We start from the raw sequence: 22,605 nt of genomic DNA, 5'->3' as shown, positions 1-22,605 counted from the left end.
GCGGCGAACCTTGACGCCCTGTACGTAAAGCGAGAGAAGCCAGACCCAGAAGACCTCTGCTGTAGGGATTCATCCTGTGTGGGATTCACCCATCAGAGACGGATCGCTTGTTGGTTGCCTGGGCTGGGGGGATGGATCGGGAAAGGACAGGCAGGGCTTTGGAGGGGACGAGTGTCCTATGGTGATTGGGGTCTGGTGGATACATGGCTTTATACAGTTGTCAAAACCCTTGAAATGCGAGTATTTAACTGTGTGTGAATTATACCTCAGTAAAGTTAATTTTATTTTTTAATTTTTTAATAAATTTATTTTTTATTTTTGGCTGCATTGGATCTTCATTGCTGCTCATGGACTTTCTCTAGTTGCGGCGAGCGGGGGTCTATTCTTTGCTGCAGTGCATGGGCTTCTCATTTCAGTGGCTTCTCTTGTTGCAGAGCACAGGCTCTAGGTGTGCGGGTTCAGTAGTTGTGGCACGCGGGCTCAGTAGTTGTGGCTCACGGGCTCAGTAGTTGTGGCTCGCGGGCTCTAGAGCGCACGCTCAGTAGTTGTGGCTCACAGGCTTAGTTGCTCTGCGGCATGTGGGGTCTTCCCGAACCAGGGCTCGAACCTGTGTCCCCTGCATCGGCAGGCAGGTTCTTAACCACTGCGCCACCAGGAAAGTCCCAAAGTTAATTTTAAAAAGAGACACTGGGAATTCCCTGGCGGTCCAGCCGTTAGGACTCTGCGCTCCCACTGTAGGGGGTACAGGGTTGATCCTTGGTCAGGGAACTAAGATCCCTGAAGCCGCGGGGCACGGCCAAAATAAAATAAAATAAAATAAAAGGAAGCACTGACACAGTCTGCAGTGTGGATGAACCTAGGACGCGTCCTGCGAGTGGAAGAAGCCCGACGCAAAAGGCCACATCTTGTACAAAGACATTTACATGAAGCATCCAGACGGGCGAATCCAGAGACCGAAAGAGGATTGGCGGCTGGCAGGGGCTGAGGGGAGGGGGAGGGGCAGGGACTGCTGAGGGGGAGGGGCTTCCCAGGGTGCCCACGGCATGGGGGGCTGTGCGGGGGGCTGGCGGCTCTGGTCCTAGGAGGCACATCGGGTGCCAATAGCCTCCTCGAAGGCCTGGAGGGAGAAGGAGTGAGTGACTGCTGGGTCCAGGGCGCCGAGCTTTAGCCCGCATTTTCCCAGCCCCAGAGGGCTCCAGCCCTTGAAGTCGGCAGCTCCTGAGTGAGAACCAAGTTGGCCCAGAGCCTGCAGCTGCTGCTTCTTGCAGAAGTCAAAGCAGAGTGCCCCGAGGCCTTTGCATCCTGCCAGGTGGGTGACTCAGCCTGACACGGACCACCGCCACCCTGCTGATGGACGACGGAGAGTTAGGAGCCCTGTCAGGTGTGCAGAAGCCCCTGCCAGGCCTGGAGCAAGGCTCAGGACTTGGGGTTTCCTCTAAGCGCCTGGGCCGCAACTCCAGAATCCCGCGGCGTCCTGCCCTCCCTCTAGTCCCCGTCTCAAGGGGCAGCCAGGTGTGTCTTCCGATGACGTGCATGCTCCCCCCCCCCCCACAACCTGCTGTCCTCCTCTGCCAGTTCCAGGCCTGGCCACGCCCTGGTCTAAGCCACTGCCTGGGGCCTGGGGCCTCCTGGTGGGCGCAGTGCTCGGGGCATTGCTATCTTCTTCCCTCTTCGCCTCCCTCATCCAGCCCCACTCGACCTACCCCAGCTGCAGGGCCTTTGCACTGACCAGCTGGTCAAAAGGCTGGCTCCAGCCAGCCATCTCCTCCAGAGGCTTTCCCTGACTGCCGTTCCATCCAAAGAAGCCGGGCCCCTCTGGCATTCTAACAAAGGGGACTGTGGGCCAAGGAGCACAGTCAGGGGTCTGGGAAGGGGGATGGGAGACACACTTACAACCTTATTTCTCTCACCTCCAGCAGAAATTTACCATTCACCCTCTCCAAAGTGCTTAAGATTAAAAAAATTAAGAACTCCTCAGCCCCACTTCATGTCCTTCCTCACTTATCCTTATGGGAACTCTCCTTGTGAATTTCTTTTCTAGTTCCCTCCACCTCTGTGGAAGCTCCAAAACAGGGAGCTTGAATTTGTTACTAGCCTAAAAGGGACTTAGGAAACCTTCAATTCGTTATTGTTATTTATTTATTTGGTTGTGCTGGGTCTTAGTTGTGGCTCGAGGGCTCCTTAGTTGTGGCCTGAGAACTCTTAGTTGTGGCATGTGGGATCTAGTTCCCCGACCAGGGATGGAACGCCAGCCCCCCTGCATTGGGAGCGCAGAGTCTTAACCACTGCGCCACCAGGAAAGTCCCCAGTTCGCTATTGTTGAAAGAATGAATGAATGAGCAAATGAATGGGGCACCGGGGCTGGGCGAGTCCAGGCATCCACCTTCCCATCCATCCCCGGAGACCCTCCTCTCCTCTCTGCTGTGGGAGCCTGTTCTTGTTTCTGTCCCTGCTGAGCCCCCTCCAGGCCTGTGCCCTGGACACACAGACACACAGACACACAGACACACACACACACACACACACACACACACACACACGCTCACAGAGGACAACCTATGATGTTTACAGCAGTAGCCTTTTTTTTGAATTTTTTTAATTTTTAAATTTAATTTTTTTATACAGCAGGTTCTTATTAGTTATCCATTTTATATATATTAGTGTATGTATGTCAATCCCCATCTCCCAATTCATCACACCACTCCCCCACCCCCTGTCCCTTTCCCCGCTTGGTGTCCATACGTTTGTTCTCTACATCTGTGTCTGTATTTCTGCCCTGCAAACCGGTTCATCTGTACCATTTTTCTAGGTTCCACATATGTGTATTAATATACGATATTTGTTTTTCTCTTTCTGACTTAACTTCACTCTGTATGACAGTCTCTAGATCCATCCATGTCTCTACAAATGACCCAATTTCGTTCGTTTTTATGACAGCAGTAGTCTCTATAAAAGGAAAAATACTGAACCCTCCCCTCCCCAAACCTCTGCTATAATCTGTTTCTGCAATGGAATATTGCCCCGTAGTGGAAAAAAAAGAACAGATGCCAACTTCCTGCAACAACAAAGATGCTTTTTACCGACATAATATGCAGTGGGGAAAAATGAGTCCCAGAAGATGACCTATAACGTGACACCCTTTCAACAAAGCTGAAAACAGTTAAAACGCAACGTGACATTGTGATGCGTGTGGGATGAACATCTGGGTGATTGTTCATTTGTGTTAAAACTACCATCCAACAAAGGTGAGGTGACAGCACAAAACTCAGTGGTCCCTGGGAGGGACGAGAAGGTGTGGGGCACAGAGGCGGGTGGGAGTTATCATTGATACTCTAGTTCTTTGGTGGGTTGGTGAACGCACGCATTTTTATGTTATAAATAAGTCCAGCTGATGGTGACAGCGCACCACAAACTAAGATTCATCCAAGCAGTGCATCTGGGGTTTGTTTAGAATTTTTTTGAAAAGGACAATTCATGTAACCATGTGGAGACATACTTTTATTTTCTCATCTCCCAGCAGCCTCAAGTGAGGGAAAGTCTAAGGTCCCGTATCGCGAGTGGTCCATTTATACGAAACACCTGGAAGAGATGAAGCTGCAGATATGGTTGCCAGGGCCTGGAGGAGGAGGGGAGAGGGAGGGGCTGCTAATGGGGGTGGGGCTTATTTCAGGGTGATGCAATGTTTTGGAACTAGACAGAGGTGGTGGTCGCACAGCATTGTCGACATGCTAAACGCCCCTAAATTGTTCACTTTAAGGTGGGTAATTTTGTGTTTTGTGAATCGCACCTCAGAAAAAAATATCTCGAGGGGCTCTGGCTTGGGGACAGGCGCTCCGAGGGCTCTGTGGATGGACGGGTAACACAGCGCCCCGTCCAGGCCCTGCTCTTAGGGCTCCTCGGAAACCCACCCACTGCCTCCTCACCCCCGGCCCCAGGTGGGCACCATTACCTTCCCCATTCTACAGGTGAGGAAGGAGGGGCCTGGCTGGCCCAGAGCCACACCCTGGCAGGTCCTGGAGCCCGGCTGTGGACCAGCATCCACGCAGGTCAGCCTGTCTTGCGGACAGTGCACAGCGGTGGCGCCTTCGACGTCCACCCACCCCAGGCTGCTTTTCCAATCTCTGCACCCGGAGGCAAGCGGGTCAGGCAGTACTCCATTTTTCTTTTTTTTTTAATGTCTTTATTGCATTTGTCTTCATTTAAAAAAAATTTACGTTATAATTCACACACCATAACATTCAGGATGTTAAAGCGTACACTCCAGCGGATTTTTAGCATGCTGAGTTGTGCAACCATCACCACTATCGCATCTCAGAACATTTTCAGCACCCCAGCAAGAAACCCCACACCCACTGACAGGCTCCCTCTCCCCCAGCCCCGGGTGACCACTAGTCTGTCTCTCTGGATTTGCCCGTTCTGAACATTTTGTATGAGTGGAATCATACGATGTGTGGCCTCTTGTGTCTGACTTATTTCTATTTCTTTTTTTTCCTTCTTTATTTATTTACTTTCTGGTTTGTTTGTGTCTGGCTGCTTTCACTCAGCATGTTGTTTTCAAGGTTCATCTACACCGTAACATGTATTGGCGCTTCATTTCTTCTTCTTGCTGAATGATACTCCATTGCTCAGATAGACCACATTTTAAAATTTTTATTTATTTATTAAAAAATATATATTTGTTGATTGATTGATTTTTGTCTGTGTTGGGTCTTCCTTGCTGGGCGCAGGCTTTCTCTAGTTGCAGCGAGCGGGGGCTACTCTTCGTCGTGGTGTGTAGGGTTCTCATTGCGGTGGCTTCTCTTGTTGTGGAGCACGGGCTCTAGGCAGGCGGGCTTCAGTAGTTGTGGCACGTGGGCTCAGTAGTTGTGGCTCGCGGGCTCTAGTGCACAGGCTCACTAGTTGTGGCGCACAGGCTCACTAGTTGTGGCGCACAGGCTTAGCTGCTCCGCGGCATGTGGGATCTTCCTGGACCAGGGGTTGAACCCATGTCCCCTGCGTTGGCAGCCGGATTCTTAACCACTGCACCACCAGGGAAGTCCCTAGACCACATTTTTTTAATCCATCAGTTAGTGGACCTTTTTTTTTTTTTTTTTTTGCAGTACGCGGGCCTCTCACTGTTGTGGCCTCTTCCGTTGCGGAGCACAGGCTCCGGACGCGCAGGCTCAGCGGCCATGGCTCACGGGCCCAGGCGCTCCGCGGCATGTGGGATCCTCCCAGACCGGGGCACGAACCCGTGTCCCCTGCATCGGCAGGCGGACTCTCAACCACTGCGCCACCAAGGAAGCCCTAACTTATTTAATTTATTTATTTATTTTTGGCTGCACGGGGGCGCTCTGCAGCCGCGGTGAACGGGGGGCGGGGGTGGGGGTGGGGCCCATCCCCTCTGGGCGCGCATGCCCCCCACCGCGGGGCCCCTCCCACCCCGGAGCTCGGGCTCCAGGCACACAGGCCTCAGCAGTTGCGGCAGGCGGCTCACCAGCTGCAGCCCACGGGCTCCAGAGTGCAGGCCCGGCAGCCCTGGCGCACGGGCCCAGCTGCTCCGCCGCACGCGGGATCCTCTGGGACCAGGGATCGAACCCGCGCCCCTTGCACCGGCAGGTGGACCCTCAACCACTGTGCCAACAGGGAAGTCCAAGGTCACATTCTGAGGTCCCCGGTGGACATGAATTGTGGGGACACCATGCAGCCCAGTACAGCACCTAATCCAGGTGGGAGGTGCTGGCCTCTGCCACCAGAATCTCCCTCCTGGGCCGCATCCCCGGCCTCTAGCCGGGGTCCACCACAGTCTCTTCTCACCTGTGCAGGCTCACAGCTCTGGAAAGTCCAAGCCAGAGCCTGCAGCTCCTCTCCAAGGACGCCCAGGTCCTCACGCTCCAGGCTGGACACGCTTGCCTCCCGCTTCTGGCCTCCGTGCTCCCCCTGAACACACAGGGCACCCATCGCCCTGCCCCAGGGCCTTTGCACGTGCTGTTTGCTCTGTGGGGAGGGATCCGTGTCGCCCAGCCTGCCCCCCACCCCGGATCCCGACCTCCCTGTTTAGAGTTATGACCCTTCCCGCACACTCGCGCCCCTTCCCTATTTTTGTTCCGTCTAGGAAACCCAGCACCTTCTAACAGACCTCATTTAATGGCGTTTCTTGTCTGTCTCTCAGTGGAACGGGAACTCCATGACGGAAGGGATTTTCCAGAAACTCAGATGGTACCTGGCCCTCAGGCAGCCCTCAGTCGAAGTTGTTGTGTGAGTGGTCCCTGCCTAACCTCCCAGACCTCCCTGGTGAAGTGACCATTATCAGTCAATATCCTGACCGGAGACAGAATTCCACTCCGCAGGGTCTCACTGGACGTTAATGAAGGGAGTCACAGGGCTGTGGGAACCTGGGGCTTCGCCAGGCCCGCAGGGGCTGCTGGAGCTGGGTGGAGGGCCCGGGTGGGAGGTGGTCATAGAACTCACCGCTGTGGAGGATCGGGGACTAAGGGCCTCTGCTGGGCCAAACCCAGGAAAAGCCAGAGGCCCCTGGGCGACGCAGCCTCCAGGGCCCAGAGCCTGGTCTGGGTGTGGGGCACCGAGCATGTGCAGGACACGCCTCTCGGGGGGGAATTGGAGGCCCGGGGTCCCGGTCCCAGCCCTCACCACCAGCTGCACAGCCCGCCGGGGACTTGGGGCACCTCCGGGCTAGGAAGCAAGTGTCCGGAGGCAGATTCCAGCCTTCGGAGGCAGACGGGCAAAACGGTTGTGCCCTGTGTCACGGGGCAGGAGGAACAGCCACAGCCACCACGCCCATCGGCATCCTTGTGCCCCGGCCTCTGCCATCAAAGCCCAAGTCCAGGCCAGCTCTCCCTGCCTTGCCAGTAACCAGGTGTGAGGCCTGGGGCAACTTACTTTGATCTTTTTTAAACTAGTTTTCTCATCTGTAAAATGGGGCCACAATGCTACTAGGATATTTCCGGGTTCCCAGCTTCTGGGCGCCCGGTGGGGAGAAACTTCCTGTCCTTCTTGTGGTTAGAGCCGTGCGGTCAGTTCTGACGGATGAGCTGTCAGTAGAAGCTTCCGGAGTGGAGCTCCCAACGGCCCCTCCTGAGCTCCCCCTGGTATGGCAACGCCAGACGGTCCCACGTTCATTCTGGAGCCCGTCACCAACCCTGGGATGGATCACCACATAGCAGGAGCAAGACATAAACCTGCAGGGTTTCGAGTGGCGGAGCTTTTCGGAGCAGTTTGTTACTGCTGCAGAGCCTGGCGGGTCCTGAGGGATAGTCGGGAACTCACGGGGCTGTCGTGGGGATCGGGTGGGTTGACCGCACCAAACGCTCAGTGCAGTGCCCAGCACGTCGCACATGCCCAGCCGGTGATTCACAGACACGGGCGGTCATCTAGCTGGCACGTCTGTGGCAGCCTTCGTCCACTGGCTCGCTTGCTCCTCGTGACCTGCTTCCCCGGCTCCTCTGACTGCGCCTCCAGCCCTTCCTCCAGCTCGCCTGCCCGCCCACTCTGGCCTCCACGCTCCACCTCAAACATGCTGAGCCTGTGCCTTGCCCCTGCTGGGCACACTCTCACCCTAGAACTTTGCGCGGCTGGCTCTTGGGTCAGCCCAGGTGGCCCCTCCTCCCAGAGCGTCCCTGACCACTTAAAGCAAAGCCACGCCTGCTCACTCCGTCTCCATCACTTCACCTGGTCTGCCTTGTCTAAAGTACCTGTCTGGGACAAACATCATATGACATCACATATGTGGAATCTAAAAAATGACACAAATGAACTTATTTACAAAACAGAAACAGACTCACAGACTTCCAAAAAAAAATCTTGTGGTTACCAAAGGGGAAAAGTGGGGGTAAATTAGGAGTTTGGGATTGACATATACACACTACTATACATAAAATGGATAACCAACAAGGACATGCTGAATAGCACAGGGAACTATACTCAGCATTCTGTAGTAACCACATATGTTACACCTGCAACTAACACAACTTTGTAAATCAACTATAATCCAATATAAAATAAAAATTAAACAAAAAAAATAAAGTACCTGTCTTGGGACAATCAATCCCAGTTGCTCATCAGGTTAAGGGCATGGGGAAAATAGGGGTCTGCTGTAGATTAAACGAGATTTACAAATGCAACCGTGGTTCTGGACCAGGACTGATTGGACAAATCCACTGTAAAGATATTTGGGGAGACAAGGGGCAACTTTGAATATGGTCACGTAGGAGATGACATCAGGGCATTATTGTTCATTTGGGGAGTGTGACAGTGCTGTCGCTGTCATGCAGGAAAATGATCCTTTTCTTTTTAACTGACGTATAATTGACATATTAAAATATCTGTATTCTCATACAAGGTACTTAGGAGTAATATGTCATTATGTTACTTTATTTTAAAAAATTGAGGGGGGTATATGTGTAAATATTTTATTTTACTTTCCAAATTGTGAAAGCAAGGACCAAGTCTCATGCCACTGGATTTCTTTCTTTCTTTTGTAAAATTTTATTTTATTGGAGTCTAGTTGATTGACAATGTTGTGTTAGTGTCAGGTGTACAGCAAAGTGATTCAGTTATACATGTACACATATTCATTCTTTTTTAGATTCTTTTCTCATAGGTCACCACAGAATATTGAGTAGAGTTCTCTGTGCTCTACAGTAGGTCCTTGTTGGTTATCTATCTTATGTATAGTAGTGTGTGTCTGTTCATCCCAGGCTTCTGAAGTTCCCTGTGCTATACAGTAGGTCCTTGTTGGTTATCTATCTTATATATAGTAGTGTGTGTCTGTTCATCCCAGGCTTCTGATTCATCCCTCCCCAACCATGTTTCCCCTTTGGTAACCGTAAGTTTGTTTTTGAGATCTGTAACTCCGTTTCTGTTTTTTAACTAAGTTCATTTTTTCCTTTTCTCTTTTTTTTTAAATTAGATTCCACATATGGGTAGTATCACTTGATATTTGTTTTTCCTTGTCTGACTTATTTCACTTAGTATGATAATCTCTAGGTCCATCCATGTTGCTGCAAATGGCATTATTTCATTCTTTTGTATGGCTGAGTAATATTCCATTGTATATACGTAGCACATCTTCTTTATCCATTCATCTGTTGATGGACATTTAGGTTGCTTCCATGTCTTGGCTATTGTAAATAGTGCTGCAGTGAACATTGAGGTGCACGCATCTTTTCGGGTTATGGTTTTCTCAACTGGATTTCTTTCACAGCACCTAATACACAGTATCTTGCTCTTACCAGATACTCTGGAAACATTTATCGAACAAACGTCAAAACTTAGCTCCTTGGAAATCACTGCACTTGGAACTTTTTTGCATTAAGACAATGAAGGCTCCTGATTAACCAAATTATGTTTTCCAAGAAATGTAACACCTTAATTGATCCAGAAAAAGCAAGTCTACTTCTTACAAAATGCAGTAGGAATGAAACAAGGAGGTCTACTTTACTCTAAAATTACTTCAGCAAGACCCAAAATAAGTGAAGCAATATGGCAAAATGCTAACAATAATTAAATTTAGGTGCTGTGTATGTGCTGCCCATTGAACTATTTTCTTTTCTAAGCTTGAATTTTTTCACGACAAATGGAAAGAAATACTGCATAAGAGATATAAAAAAGTAGTTATTGTTATTGGACATCCCTATATGTTTACTTTGAAAATCTTTGTTACCATTCAATACATACAAAATAATATCTGTAGCACACATGGAAGGCATAACCAGAGAATGAACAACCTTGAAAACCATGCCAAAGAGGGGCGACATTCCTGATAATTTCCATTTCTGTCCGTGTTCCTTCCCATCCTGTCCACTCGACCCCTCAGTCAGAGGTTGCCGGTGCCTGAGTTGCGTGTTTGCTATTCCTTTGCTTTAACTTTTAATTGAGGTGTAACTTACACGCAGTTAGTGGACTAACCCTAAGGATATGGATTCATCTTACAAATGTCTGCACTTGAGTAATCACTGCGCAGCTCGAGATGCAGCTCTTGCCCGGCCCCAGAAAGCTCTCAGGCACTCTTCTTCACCCCTGACAATAGAACCACTACCCTGGCCTCTTTCTCCATAGATTGGTGTTGCCTGTTCTTGAACATTATAAAAATGGATCATACAGGGACTTCCCTGGCGGTCCAGTGGTTGAGACCCTGAGCTTCCACTGCAGGGGGCGCGGGTTCAATCCCTGGTCGGGGAATTAAGATCCTGGGTGCCGCATGGTGTGGCCGGAAAAAAAAAAAAAAAGGATCATGCAGAGCTCAGTCTCTGTGTCTGGCTTCATTCAGGAAGAGGTATGTCCATAAGATACACCTATGAGGTCACATCCTTCCCTTGCTTTTGCAAAACAATCTTAGCATATATATATAATATGTGTATGTATGTATTTGTATATTCATATATGTAGACATTGTGTTTTGTTTGTTTTTAAGCTTTATAAAACTGACATCTTAGTGTACAAAAAACACAATAGCATAAGAAAACTGTTGGTGAAGGTAAATATATAGACAAATACAGAATATCACTGTAATGGTGGCGGTAAATCACTTTTAATTCTAGTTTAAAAGTTGCAAGACAAAAGTGTTAAACTATAACTAATAAATGTGTTAAAAAGTACACAGTATGAATAGATATAAATTGTGACGATACCATAAAGTGTGTGTGTGTGGTGGGAATGCAAATTAGTGCAGCCACTACTGAAAACGTTATGGTGGTTCCTTAAACAACTAAAAATAAAACTACTGTATGATCCAGCAATTCCACTCCCAGATGTATACCCAAAGAAAACGTAAACATAAATTTGAAAAGATACATGCACCCCAATGTTCATAGCAGCATTATCTACAGTAGCCAAGATACAGAAGCCACCTAAATGCTGATCTAAAATAAATGGATAAAGAACATGTAATATACACATATAAAATGCAATATTACTCAGCCATAAAAAAGAATGAAATTTTGCTATTTGCCACACATGGATGGACCTGGAAGGTATTATACTTAGTGAAATAGATAAAGACAAATACTGTATGTTATCATTTATACGTGGAATCGAAAAGATAAAACCAACCAGTGAATATAACAAAACAGGAACACAGTTACAGAGAACAGACTAATGGCTACCAGTGAGGAGAGGGAAGTAGGGAGGGGCAAGGTTGGGATGGGGGATTGAGAAGTACAAACTACTACAAATGCAATAAAGACACTACATGGATATACTGTACAGCACAGGGAATATACTCAATATTTTATAACTTTAAACAGAGTATAATCTATAAAAATATTGAATCACTATGTTGTACACCTGAAACTAATATAATATTGTAAATCAACTATACTTCAATTAAAAAGAAATATGTGTAGGGGGGAGGTAACTACAGGGCTTTTGTATGCAACTGAACATACGTTGTTATCAGCTTAAAATTGGCTTTTATAACTATGATATTTTATGTAAGTCTCAAAGTAACCATACACAAAAAATTACCTATAGAGTTACACAAAAGAGAAAGGAATCAAAGCATATCAATATTTTAAAAATCAACAAACCCAATAAAGGAAAAGAGGTCACAAGATGAACTGAAAGCCATAAACAAAATGCCAAGAGCAAATCCTTCCCTATCAGTCATTATGTAAATGGATAAATGTAACTCCATAAATGCAAATGCATTAAACTAACTGAAAGTCACTGAATGGCTGAGTCCATAAAAAACCCAGAGCCAACTGTGTGCTGCCCGCTGTGTGCTGCTCTCTTTAGGTTTAAGGACACAGGCAGGCTGAAAGCAAAGGAATGGAAGAATATTCCAAGGGTCAGCCACACACCGTGTTGCTTCAGTGCTTCAGGGCTACGGGGACTTGGGCTTCCGTTGTCTCCCAGCTGTTTTACAACTCATTGTAAATGGCAGGTAACTGACAGACATGGGAATTCTTTCTTATCCACAGAGGTTCAGTTATCTTCCCTCCACCCCAGGGGGAAAAATACAGATTTTCCTCCATTTACATATGCACTTCAATACTCCTTATCTATAAAGGTGTCTTTTTCTTTTCTTTGTTTTCTTTTTGGCCGCAACTTTGGGCCTGCGGGATCTTAGCTCCCCACCCCCCCACCCGGCCACCAGGGGCAGACGGAACCCGTGCCCCCTGCAGTGGAAGCTCGAGGTGTCTTAACCACTGGACTCCAGGGAAGCCCCTCTTTATTTTCTTTTGAAGTTTCTAACATCTGCCTGGGTCCCTCCTTGAGCAAAATCTTTAACACCTCTTCATTTTTATAGCTCTGAATCATGATTTTATAGCTCTGAATCATCATCTTCAACAATAGCATTTGTAGTCCTTTGCACCTTGCTGTTCTCACTAAACATTTTGTCAGTGAGATCCGTTCTGTGCTGTTCAGCAGCAGCCCATTCTCCTCACGGCCGCCTTACACTGCCCTGTAAGATCTGTCCCAGAACCATGATCCGTTCTGATGATGGACACGTAGGTTGTTTCCAGATCTTTGCTGTTAGGAACAGACTGCTACAAACACTTTCATTCATGTCTCCTACTGTCCCCTGCCAGAGTTTCTCTGGGGAACATACCTAGGGGTGGAACTGCAGAGTAACAAAGTATGCGGAGCTTCCACTTTACAAAATCATATGCCCATTTATGCTCCAGAGGGGTTGCAGAGGGCTACACACCCACCAGAGTCCCCTGACCCATGGGTCCTCCCTGCTAACACCAGCCCATGACAGCACTCACTACTGGACAGTGTCCAGTTCAGAGAGCATCTCTTTGCTGCCTCAAATTGCGCTCTTCCAGCCTCTTTTGTGAAGTGGCTGCTCATATCCCAGCAGGTCGGCCCAGGGTGGAGGAGGGGCTGCCCCTGGGGCTCAAGTTCTCTCCCATCCCCTGTGCCTGGAACAGAATGTGGAACGGAGTAAGTGCTCCACAAATAGTTCTGCGGTGAATGAACGCGGGGGTGAGCGCCTACTGAATGCATATGCGTGCAGGCAACGCTTCCCGAGACCTCAGGCACCTCTGCTCTGCGCTGCCCAGGTAGGAGAGCAAAGCTGAGGGGCCTGGGCCACCAGGCATCTCTAGCTTGGGGTAGGGGCGGAAGTCAGTCCTACCCCCTCCCCATTCTTCTGCTTGCCCAGGGCGAGAGCCCACAGCTGTTCAATGGCCCCTTCGTGTGTGCTTTGGGTTAGGAGTTGGAAATCACATCTCCTCTTTAGCATTCCTTTGATGTGCCTCTTTTTTCTTCCTTCTCGCCTTCTCGCAAGCGTGCTCTCTCTCTCTCTTTTTTTTTTGATGTGCATCTTAACAGTCTAGGGCCAGTATCTTGTCTTTCTGCATCCTGAATTCCCCTCAGGGTGCACCATAGGTGCAGCTGCAGCGGCTGTTGGCTTTGTGGCCGCAACATCCTTGTTTACTGAAAAGGCAGGCGACATTCTTTGTCCGCAGACTGATGGGGGTGCAGACTGTCCGCAGACTGATGGGGGTTTTAGGACCGCAAGAAATCAAACAGGCATGTGTACCAAATACCTAAACCAGGTTCCCCAAACCCTCTCAGAAGGGCACTCTCTTATCTCCTGCTAGTTCCCCTTCTTGATAAATGATAAACTTTGGTATAGGCTCCAAATCAATTTGCCTACTCCATGGCTTTTGTAGGTAATTAGCTCAGGGTCCCCGCAGGTATCTGCTTGGCTCTGTGCTCCTGGCGACTCTCCCACTCCTCAACCCCTAGCCGCCACAGCTGGTGACCCCAAGGAAACAGTCCAGCCCAGCCACACTGCAGAGTCCACACCTGGGCATCCCTGGACTCACCTGGAACAGGTGGTGCTCAGCCTCCAGGACCTACCTGATGGGCTTCTGCAGGAACCCCTTTCCCCTCCCCAGACCAAGACAGGCCCCGGGCCTCAAATCCAGATGCCCTCAGGGACACGGCAGAGCCTCTGCAGGAGATGGAGGGTGCAGGACATTTGCACACGCGCCGGGCAAAGCCGTCACAGGCATTTATGCTCTTGAGCAGCGGACTGTCTGGGAAGCTGGTGGATTGGAACTCCTGAGATCCAGCCTAGAGCTCAGACCCGGTCAGCACCCCTTCCCCGGGCACAGCTTCCGGGTCGCGGTTGTGTTGCAGGAAGGGGGACCCCTTCCAGGGCCCGAGAGTGGGCTCTTGTCAGACACGCGAACGTGAATTGTCCGAGGAGACACGCGTGCTGACGAAGCAGGAGACTTTGTTGGGCAGGGGCGCCCGGGCGGAGAGCAGCAGGGTAATGGACCCCAGGAGAACGGCTCTGCCACGTGGCTCGCAGTCTCGGGTTTTATGGGGATGGGGTTAGTTTCCGGGTTGTCTCTGGCCAATCACTCTGACTCAGGGTCCTTGCTGGTGACGCACACATCGCTCAGCCTGGATGGATTCCAGGGAGAAGGATTCTGGGAGGTTGGTAGGACATACGGACTGGCGTTTCCTCTCTCCTTTGGGCCTTTCCCGAATTCTTCCGGTTGGTGGTAGCTTGTTAGTTCCACGTTCCTTACCAGGACCTCCCGTTGTAAGGTAACTCATGCAAGTGGTTACTATTGGGTCTGGCCAGGGCGGGGGTGGGGGGGTGGTTTCGGTCAGTGGTTCCCCTAACAGCTGGGTGGAGGGGAGTGGGAAAGGATGGGGAGTTTTACTCTTCCAGACCTGACCCAGGCTGGGTGACAGAGCATCTGCACCCTGCTGTGCTCTCAGAAGCCCACTCGGGTTCCCCAGTAAAGCCTGTGTTAGACTTCTGTGTCTACTCCCCGGAGGACTAAAACCAGGGCTCAGCGAACACACACACCCACGTTCATAGCAGCGTTATTCACAGTTGCCAACCCTGATGTCCATCCACGGATGGATTCCTCCCAGATGAGCTTCCCGGAATAAGCAAATGCAGAGACTTAAAGGCGATTCGTGTTGGCTGAGGGCTGGTGAGGAGCTGGGGGTGACCGCTGGGGGGCACGGAGATTCCCTCTGGTGGATAAAAATGGTCGGGGGCTGGGTGCAGGGCAGGGTGGGCACCGGCAGTGTACTCAGTGTCACTAATGATAAATTTTGTGTCATGTGTATTTTAGCATACAGTTGTTGAGAAAGGTATGAGCTGAAATAAAGTACGGATAAGTGAAAAAGAACGTCAAATCTACATTGTCAGAGGGCTTCCCTGGTGGCGCAGTGGTTGAGAGTCCACCTGCCGATGCAGGGGACACGGGTTCGTGCCCCGGTCCGGGAAGATCCCACGTGCCGCGGAGCGGCTGGGCCCGTGAGCCATGGCCGCTGGGCCTGCGCGTCCGGAGCCTGTGCTCCGCAACGGGAGAGGCCGCGGCAGTGGGAGGCCCGTGTACCGCAAAAAAAAAAAAAAAAAAAATCTACATTGTCAGAAACAATACAACAGTTTCAGTAGGGAGGCGAAATAACCTGAGGTGTGAGCTGCGGTGTGGCCAGCGCCCCTACAGTTGGGCATCTCATCCTACAGGGAGGGGCCTGGGCTCAGAAAGAAACAGACCCTTGAATTTCCGCCCAGCTCCTCCCCCAATGCCCGGCTGCCTGTTTCCGCCTGGAGGGCCACCTGGCCTTGGGACACCTGGCTCTGAGCGTTGCCTTCCTCGGGGACGGTCAGAGGTGCACGGGACTGAATGTGAGATGCGCCTCTGCCGGCCACCCTCTGCCCCTCCCAGCCACCTGCCGCCCCCTGCCTGCCAAATGCCCACGCCCAGAGCTGCCCCCCTCCTCCTCTTTGTCCTTCGTTATAACCAACAACGTGGTGAGCGCAGCTGGACGCGCCTGGGCCCTGGCTTCAAACCCACCTACTGGAGCCGGGTGACCTGGGTCAGCTACCCTGACCTTTGGCCTCTTTCTGTCTCCCCCGCCTCTCAAGCTGGCTCCCGCCTGAGGCCTTTGGCTGCTCCCTCTGCCTGGAACACCGCCCCCATGCCCTCTCATCACGGAGGTCTCACTCAAATGTCGCCTACTCCAAGAGGCCCTCCGGGACCGCCTGGTCTAAAGCACCCCAGGCCCACCTTCACCCCGGCCGCTGTGATCCCCACTTACAGCCCTCCTCTTACTGATGGCGGCACTGACTTCTCTCTTCTGCCTCTGGAATGAGAGCTCATGACGTCTGCTGGCATCTTGGAGTCCCCGAGACCCCAGGGGCCAGGGGTCCAGGGGCTACGGTGCCCTGGTGCAGCCTGGGACCTTCCTGGGGTCCCCGAGCCCAGGCACTGTTAACCCCACTCCCGGTTCGCAGATCTCTTCCTCCGCTTCCCCTCCGTGGAGTCTGTGACCCCCTGTCTCTCCGGCTTAGTAATACTTCTGTGTTCAGTCAAATCTAAATGCCACTGATAGTAAGACCCCCATTCCTTTACGAGCTGCTAGAAAGAACACAATGTTGTGGGTTGTACCTTTGTTTTTTTGGGCTGCGCCGCGCGGCACCTGGGCTCTTAGTTCCCTGACCAGGGATCGAACCCGTGCCCCTGCAGTGGAAGTGCGGAGTCTTAACCACTGCACCGCCAGGGAAGTCCCTGTGCTGTACTTTGATCCTCCATCAGTTTTAAGACACATCCTGATTTCACGTGAAAAACTGTTCATCGAGGACTCAGTGAAATTCGGTCGTAACACTAGCAGGCTCTGGCATTGCACCTGTGCCCCGGCCGGTTCCTCTCCTCCGGGTGTCGTTGTTCGTTTAATCCGGCCCACCGGGCAGGTGCGCTTATCCCCAATTCACATACGAAGCAGCTGAGTAATTAGTCAGAGTCACACCGTCAAGGAGAAGAGCAGGCGTGAACGGGCGTCTGGCTGGGGGACCCACGCTCCCGACAGGCGCGCACCTGGCTCCCCAGCCCCCGGGCCACTTGGGAGGTGGGAAAGGAAGCCTCGGAGGCCGCTAGTGACTTGCTTGGCACCGCAAGGCAATAACTCCAAGTGCTTCTAGATGGAGCCTGGGAGCAGGGGGCAGCTGGAGGCTGCGCTGGGGGCCAGGGCCCCCGGAAGGGCAGAGTCCAGGCCGGCAGGCCAGCGAGGCCACACGAGTCCAGGCAGAGGATTGCATCAGGGTCCACACTGCTGTGGCCCGGGGCTACCTGGGGCCTCACTGGGGTGATGCAACCCTGGCCGGTGGCCACCTCCCTGGGCGGTGACTGTGATGAGGGTGGGCCCTGGGAGCTCCACATTCCATGACCCTCTGACGGTCCCCAGACAGCTCTCAGCCCAGGCTGCTCCGCGCAGACCCCTGGGGGCTCCGTCCTTGCCAGAACTCTCGCCCCTCGTTCACGGCGTGCGGTCACCACCCATTTTCCTTGCTGTTTACTCACCTTCCCCACAGCCTGCACCCACCTGGACTCCCGCCCCTGCAGAGTGTCCGACTTACATTTACCCGTTGGGTCCTGGGCGCGACTGCGAAATGGGTCTGACAGTAAATGCCGCAGTGCCGTCTGTCTCGGGGGCCCGCCCGTGTCCTCTGTGGGCTCGGTCAGCACTTTGCGTCCTGTGCCCTGTGTCTCTGTGACAAGGGCTCTGCCGGGCAGGGAGTGGCCGCATTGTTTAGGAATCACTCACTCATGTCTCATGTGTTATCACTAAACAAAGGGCCGGGAGACCTGAGGCTGCGGAGCGGCGTCTGTCTGCTGAGTCTGCTCTGCGTCACGCTGCTTCTCGCGTCTTCACCTGGTGCTGATTCGAGGTCCTCGCGGTGTTCTCCGCGGTCGGCCAGGCGGCCTCTGCTGCACCAGCCCCGGGCCTCCCGATAGCTGACCGCAAGAGGCTTACCTCTCGCCTCTGAAACCAACACTGAACGGAGAGAGGTTCAAACACTACGGGCCCCAGGAGGGAGTCGTGACTGAGAGGCTCTGGGACTGGGGCTTGTTTCGGTCCCAGGGAGTCTACCCCCGAGTCAGGCGCTGCACTCCTGGTCTGGCCTAGAACGAGGGGCCAGTCATCCAGGTCCATCCCGGACAGTCCTGGTTTTCACCCAAATTGAGCGGCCGCCCTCCCAAAGGCCGCTTCCTGGGCCAGGAGGAAGAGGGAGTCCTGAGATGGCTCAGGGAGAAGAAGGCCTGGCCCAGCCGCCAGCACGGGGCCTGGGTCCACCTGCGGCATTTCTGTCATTCGTTTGTTCACTCAGCAAACATTTAGTAAGCCAGAACCACGGCGTTGAACAAAATAGGCCAAATCTTTACACTCTAGTGGAGAGGAAAGACAGCCGACAAAATACAAGCTGAGTATCTAAACTGACTATAGAGCGGGTCAGATGGTAGTGGGTACCATGGAGAATAAAGGAGGGAAGGGGTGTGGGTGCGTTTACGGGGAAGGAGGGACGTTTGCGGCTCCAGGGAGGTGGTCAGAGAGGCGCTACCGCAAAGGTGATACTGGAGGCGCCTGCGTGTGCAAAGGCCCTGAGGCAGGAGCTGTGGTCTGGGAGGGGCTGGGTCAGGGTGGCTGGAGCGAAGGCGGGAGGGGAGATGGAGGCCAGGGACGAGGGGCCAGATCTAGGCCGTGGTAAGGACTGGCTTTGTGCCCTCACACTCACTCCCAAGGCCAGGGGATCCACGGGAGGGTTTGGAGACCAGAGGGATCTGGTCTGTGGTTGCCGTGTGGAGAAGAGATGGGAGAGTGGCCAGTGCGGATGCCGAGGACAGTTAAGAGGCAGAGCGGATGGTGGCTTGCCTGGGGGTCAGAGGGGCTGATGAGCCGGGCGGGAGGTGACAGCAGGGTGCTGAGGTCTCTGCCTGAGGCACGCGGTGGCCTGCTGTCCGCCTGCGGGGGAGCAAGTCTGGGGGGCTCAGGCCCTTGGTTCTCCCATGCGAACGGGAGCAGTGTGGCCAGCTGAGTTTTCCAAGAGGAGCAAAATCCTTGGATCTCACGTGGTTTCTCAGACTGTGGACTGACACTTGGCACCCACTGAGAGGTGGAGTCTGTCCCGTTCCCTGGGGGCCGGCGGGCATGAGGCCAGCAGAAGTGACCTGTGGCTTCCGCTCAGCCTCCTGGGACTCCTGCCCTTGGCACTGGCCGCCGCCAGGTAAGGAAGCCCAGGCCAGGCGGGGGCTCCAGAGACAGCCAGCGTCACAGCCATGCGGGTGAGGAAGACGCGGCCCTGGTCACCACCTGGCTGCCAGCCCACGACAGCCCGGGTGAGAACCCAGAAACGGGGGAGGGCAGGTGGGAATGCTTGTCGCAGCCTCGAGCTGCCCAGTGCCCGGGGAGGCAGGGGAGCAGGCGGCTGTGCTGGGGTCCATCTGCTCTGGTTTCCTCTCGTTTCTCTGGACGCACTGGGGTCCTGTCACCCTTTGTCCACTCAGAGAGGGCAGGGGCTGCAGAGCCAGCAGGGGCCCAATGCCCAGCTGGGGTGGGAGGCCCACGGGCACACAGTCGCGAGGGACACCGGCCCAGCGCTGGCCTGGCCCCAGAGCCCTGGAGGAAAACCCGCTCACCATCCTTGGGATTCCAACGAGGGGCACCCGCGCTGCTGTCCCATAATCACACCCCCTCCCCACCCAGGGAGGGCCACGGCAGCCTGTGAGGAGGACCCCCAGAGCAGGACCGTCACGGGTTCACTCCCAGCTCCCCCGCCCACCAAGTGCCCGAGCTTCAGCAAATCACTGCTCCTCTCCGAGCCGCAGTTTTCTCATCTGGAAAATGAAACTAAGCACATTCCGTCCCTCGTGTCTGTGAAGTGCAGAACAGTACCAGTAACTGTACCATCATGATTATTCTTTAGGGTGAGTCACCCAGAGCCTCCTAACCTCCCATAATTTGCTCCTAGGAAAGGTGGCAGGAGGGGATGAGGTGTGGCTGGAATCTGGGTCTGGCCTCGGTCCCATGCGAGGGGCAGCTGCGGTGCTGGGGGCCCCTCTCCCTGTGTGTTACGGGCTGAATGTCTGTGTCCCCCCAAAGGTCGTATGTTGAAGCTCTAACCCCCGACGTGATGGTACTTGGAAATGAGACCTTGGGAGGTGATAAGCTGAGAGGAGGTCACGAGGACGGGGCCCTCATGGTGGGCTTAGTGTCCCTATAAGAAGAAGAGACCAGACTTGCCCTCTCTGCCATGTGAACACATGGCCAGAGGGTGCTGTCTGCAAGCCCGGAGCAGGCTCTCACCAGGAACCCAATCTGCCATCACCGTGGTCTTGGACGTCCAGCCTCCAGGACTGTGAGAAATAAATAACTGCTGTTCAAGCCCGCACTGTGGCTTTTGTTATGACAGCCTGAGCCAAGACCAGAGCCTCAGTTTTCCCACCTGTAAAATGGGAGCTAGAACAGAGCCCTTCTGGTCCAGGGGTCCCCTGTGTAGATGCGTTTTGTATACTTGACACCCATGCACACAGGCATGAGTGTTTCCCTGCAAGGCCCAGTCATGCTGAGGTCAGCCAGCACCTGGGCCTCCACGGCTGACCTCGCCCGGGGTCTGTGCCCTCACCGGTGTGGTGTGAACCCTCTGACCTCCTCCTGAGGGATCTCTCTGGGTCTGTCACCATGGCTGCAGGCTCCCTGGGGGATCCACAGCTTCTCCAAGTAGAGCCAGCACAGCTTGGGGTGAAAATAGAGACCCAAAATTTTACATGAAAGCTCCAGGTGTTTGAAATTGAAAATTGTATGTGAGCATAACATCATTCTGCGACATTACTACCAGAGATGCAGAACCGGAATGGAACCATGGGGACACTTGAGGCCGCTGGCATTGAGGGACAGTCTACAGGACAGCCAGCCTGTGACCTTCACGAGGCCCAAGGTCATGGAGGTCAAGGGAAATCCAAGGCTCGGGGAGTATAAAACCTCAGGACAGCTGAGTGTGATGCTGGGTTGTGTCCTGTCAATAAACGATGTTGCTGGGACAAATGCAGAAACCAAGTGGGGTCTGATGTGTCCTATTAGTTCTTGATTTTACAGAGACTTGAGAGAAAGTCCTAGTTCGTAGGAAATATATAGAAAAGCGTCCGGGGTCATCAGTGTGCTCCCAAATAATTTAGGTAAGAAAAAAAAAAAGTCTTGTACTCGACCTGCATCTTCTCTGTATATATGAGACTATTTCAGAATGTGAAAGCACGTGTATTTATAAAAAGATGGGCTCAAGCCGAGTGTTTCCATGGGTTTGTTCAGTGCCCAGACCCCTGGTTCGCAGCCCCTGGTGGGAGCAGCTCCTGCTGCCACTACTTTTACTGCTAATTTGTCCTTTAGGACTGAACACAGAGAGGCGCCACTTCTGTGTCTACTGTTTACTTCATGTGAGACAGAATTAGCGGGAACGTTTTATAAAATGGTCTTTGGTTTTAACACGAGAGTAAGACCATCACCCACCACGAGAGAGTCTGGGTTCTTGTAGACCCGGTCCACTGCCGGCTCTGACCCACGGGCTGTGTGCCCAGGGGACCTGGGGACCCTATCTGAGCTGTTTCCCCAAATACACGAGGGCCTAGGATTGCCCCCTGCCCCCCCGCAGGCTGCTGGAGAATGAAGTGGGACCCCGGGGGGGCGTCCTTGATGAGCAGAGGTAGCCTGTTCCCCCAGGAGGGACCTTTAGTCCATCTGGTGTGGTAGGACGGGCGGAGACCCTTCCTGGGCCCAGGGACCAGATGGTGGACAGATGGATGTGGGATGTGGCCTGGCCTGGAGACTGCCTGCCTGGCCATGGCATCCACGCATCCCAGGATGGGCCCTGAGCCTGCCTCTGCTACCTGGGCATCAGGTAGGGGTGGAGGTGTGCAGCTGCGGGAGCCTGAGCTCTCTCCCGAATATGCGAACGTCTGTGCCTCACCCTAGAGCGGGGGCGGTGGTAACTCCCACGATGCAGGGAACCAGTGCCAGTGCCTTCAAGCAGCCTCCCACGCCCCACGTGGGCTGGCCCCGCGCTTCCCGCTCTCCTCCTGGAAAACCTCCAGGATGCAGGGGCTTCTGCTGGGCGGGCCCATTGCACCCCAGGACGTGTGCGCCTGCCCTGCCCCGGCCCCCCCGCGCCCCCGGCCGGCCTCTTCCCTCAGATCGCTGCACAAGCAACTCCTCCTCTCTGTTTCAGCTCATTCCCCGGCTCAGGCGGCTTTCCGGAGCCCCCTGGAAAGCAGCTGTTCACAAACTTCCCCGTGTATCACACTCGCAGAAAGGGGGGAGGGTAACACCAGGCCCCACCCCCAGCCTTCTGATCAGCAGGCAGGGCCAGGCCCGAGAATCTGCATTTCTACCGGCTCTGGGTGATGTCGATGCTGCTGGCTGGGCACCCCGCCTGGAGAACCCCTGCTCTAAAGCGGCCCCTGCAGGGGCTCTTCGCACCCCCTTGTGGCCTGATGCTCACATCACCTACCCTCCTCTTTCTAACCGACACCATTTTTGCTGCAGGTGTTCACCTGCCCCAGCCCCAGGGAGGGGTGCTGATTCCTCTAGACCAGAGGTTCTCAACCCAGGTGACCCTACCTCTGGGGTTACCTATGGCTGCGACAGGGATGGGCAAGGACCGTCCCACCCCCATGTCCACGCACCCCCAGGAGAAGCACTGATGAATCGCTCCCTGCCAGTGAGAGCGGGCAGGCAGCCAGGGCTTCTGGGAAAGGTCGCCCTCCCGGGTGAAGGGGGTACAGCTCCCACTCTTTGCCCCTCCGGGTGGGAGAGCGGTGGCTGCCATCCTGGCCTTGGAGCCGGAAGCAGAAG

At 53.3% G+C, this 22,605-nt stretch overlaps 1 long non-coding RNA gene across 1 annotated transcript; it reads left to right on the top strand.

Moving 5' to 3' along the window:
* Nucleotides 1-5,986: 5,986 nt before the first annotated feature.
* LOC132504366 (uncharacterized) lies at nt 5,987-9,479 on the top strand. The gene is made up of 3 exons (XR_009534866.1): nt 5,987-6,237; nt 7,006-7,286; nt 9,234-9,479. It is a non-coding gene; the product is annotated as an uncharacterized LOC132504366 (long non-coding RNA).
* The last annotated feature ends 13,126 nt before the right edge of the window (nt 9,480-22,605 follow it).

Source organism: Lagenorhynchus albirostris, chromosome 14 (assembly GCF_949774975.1).
Source record: "Lagenorhynchus albirostris chromosome 14, mLagAlb1.1, whole genome shotgun sequence".
Taxonomy (NCBI): Eukaryota; Metazoa; Chordata; class Mammalia; order Artiodactyla; family Delphinidae; genus Lagenorhynchus; species Lagenorhynchus albirostris.
Note: the sequence above shows the minus strand (reverse complement) of the source record. Positions and strands in the feature narration are given on the sequence as shown.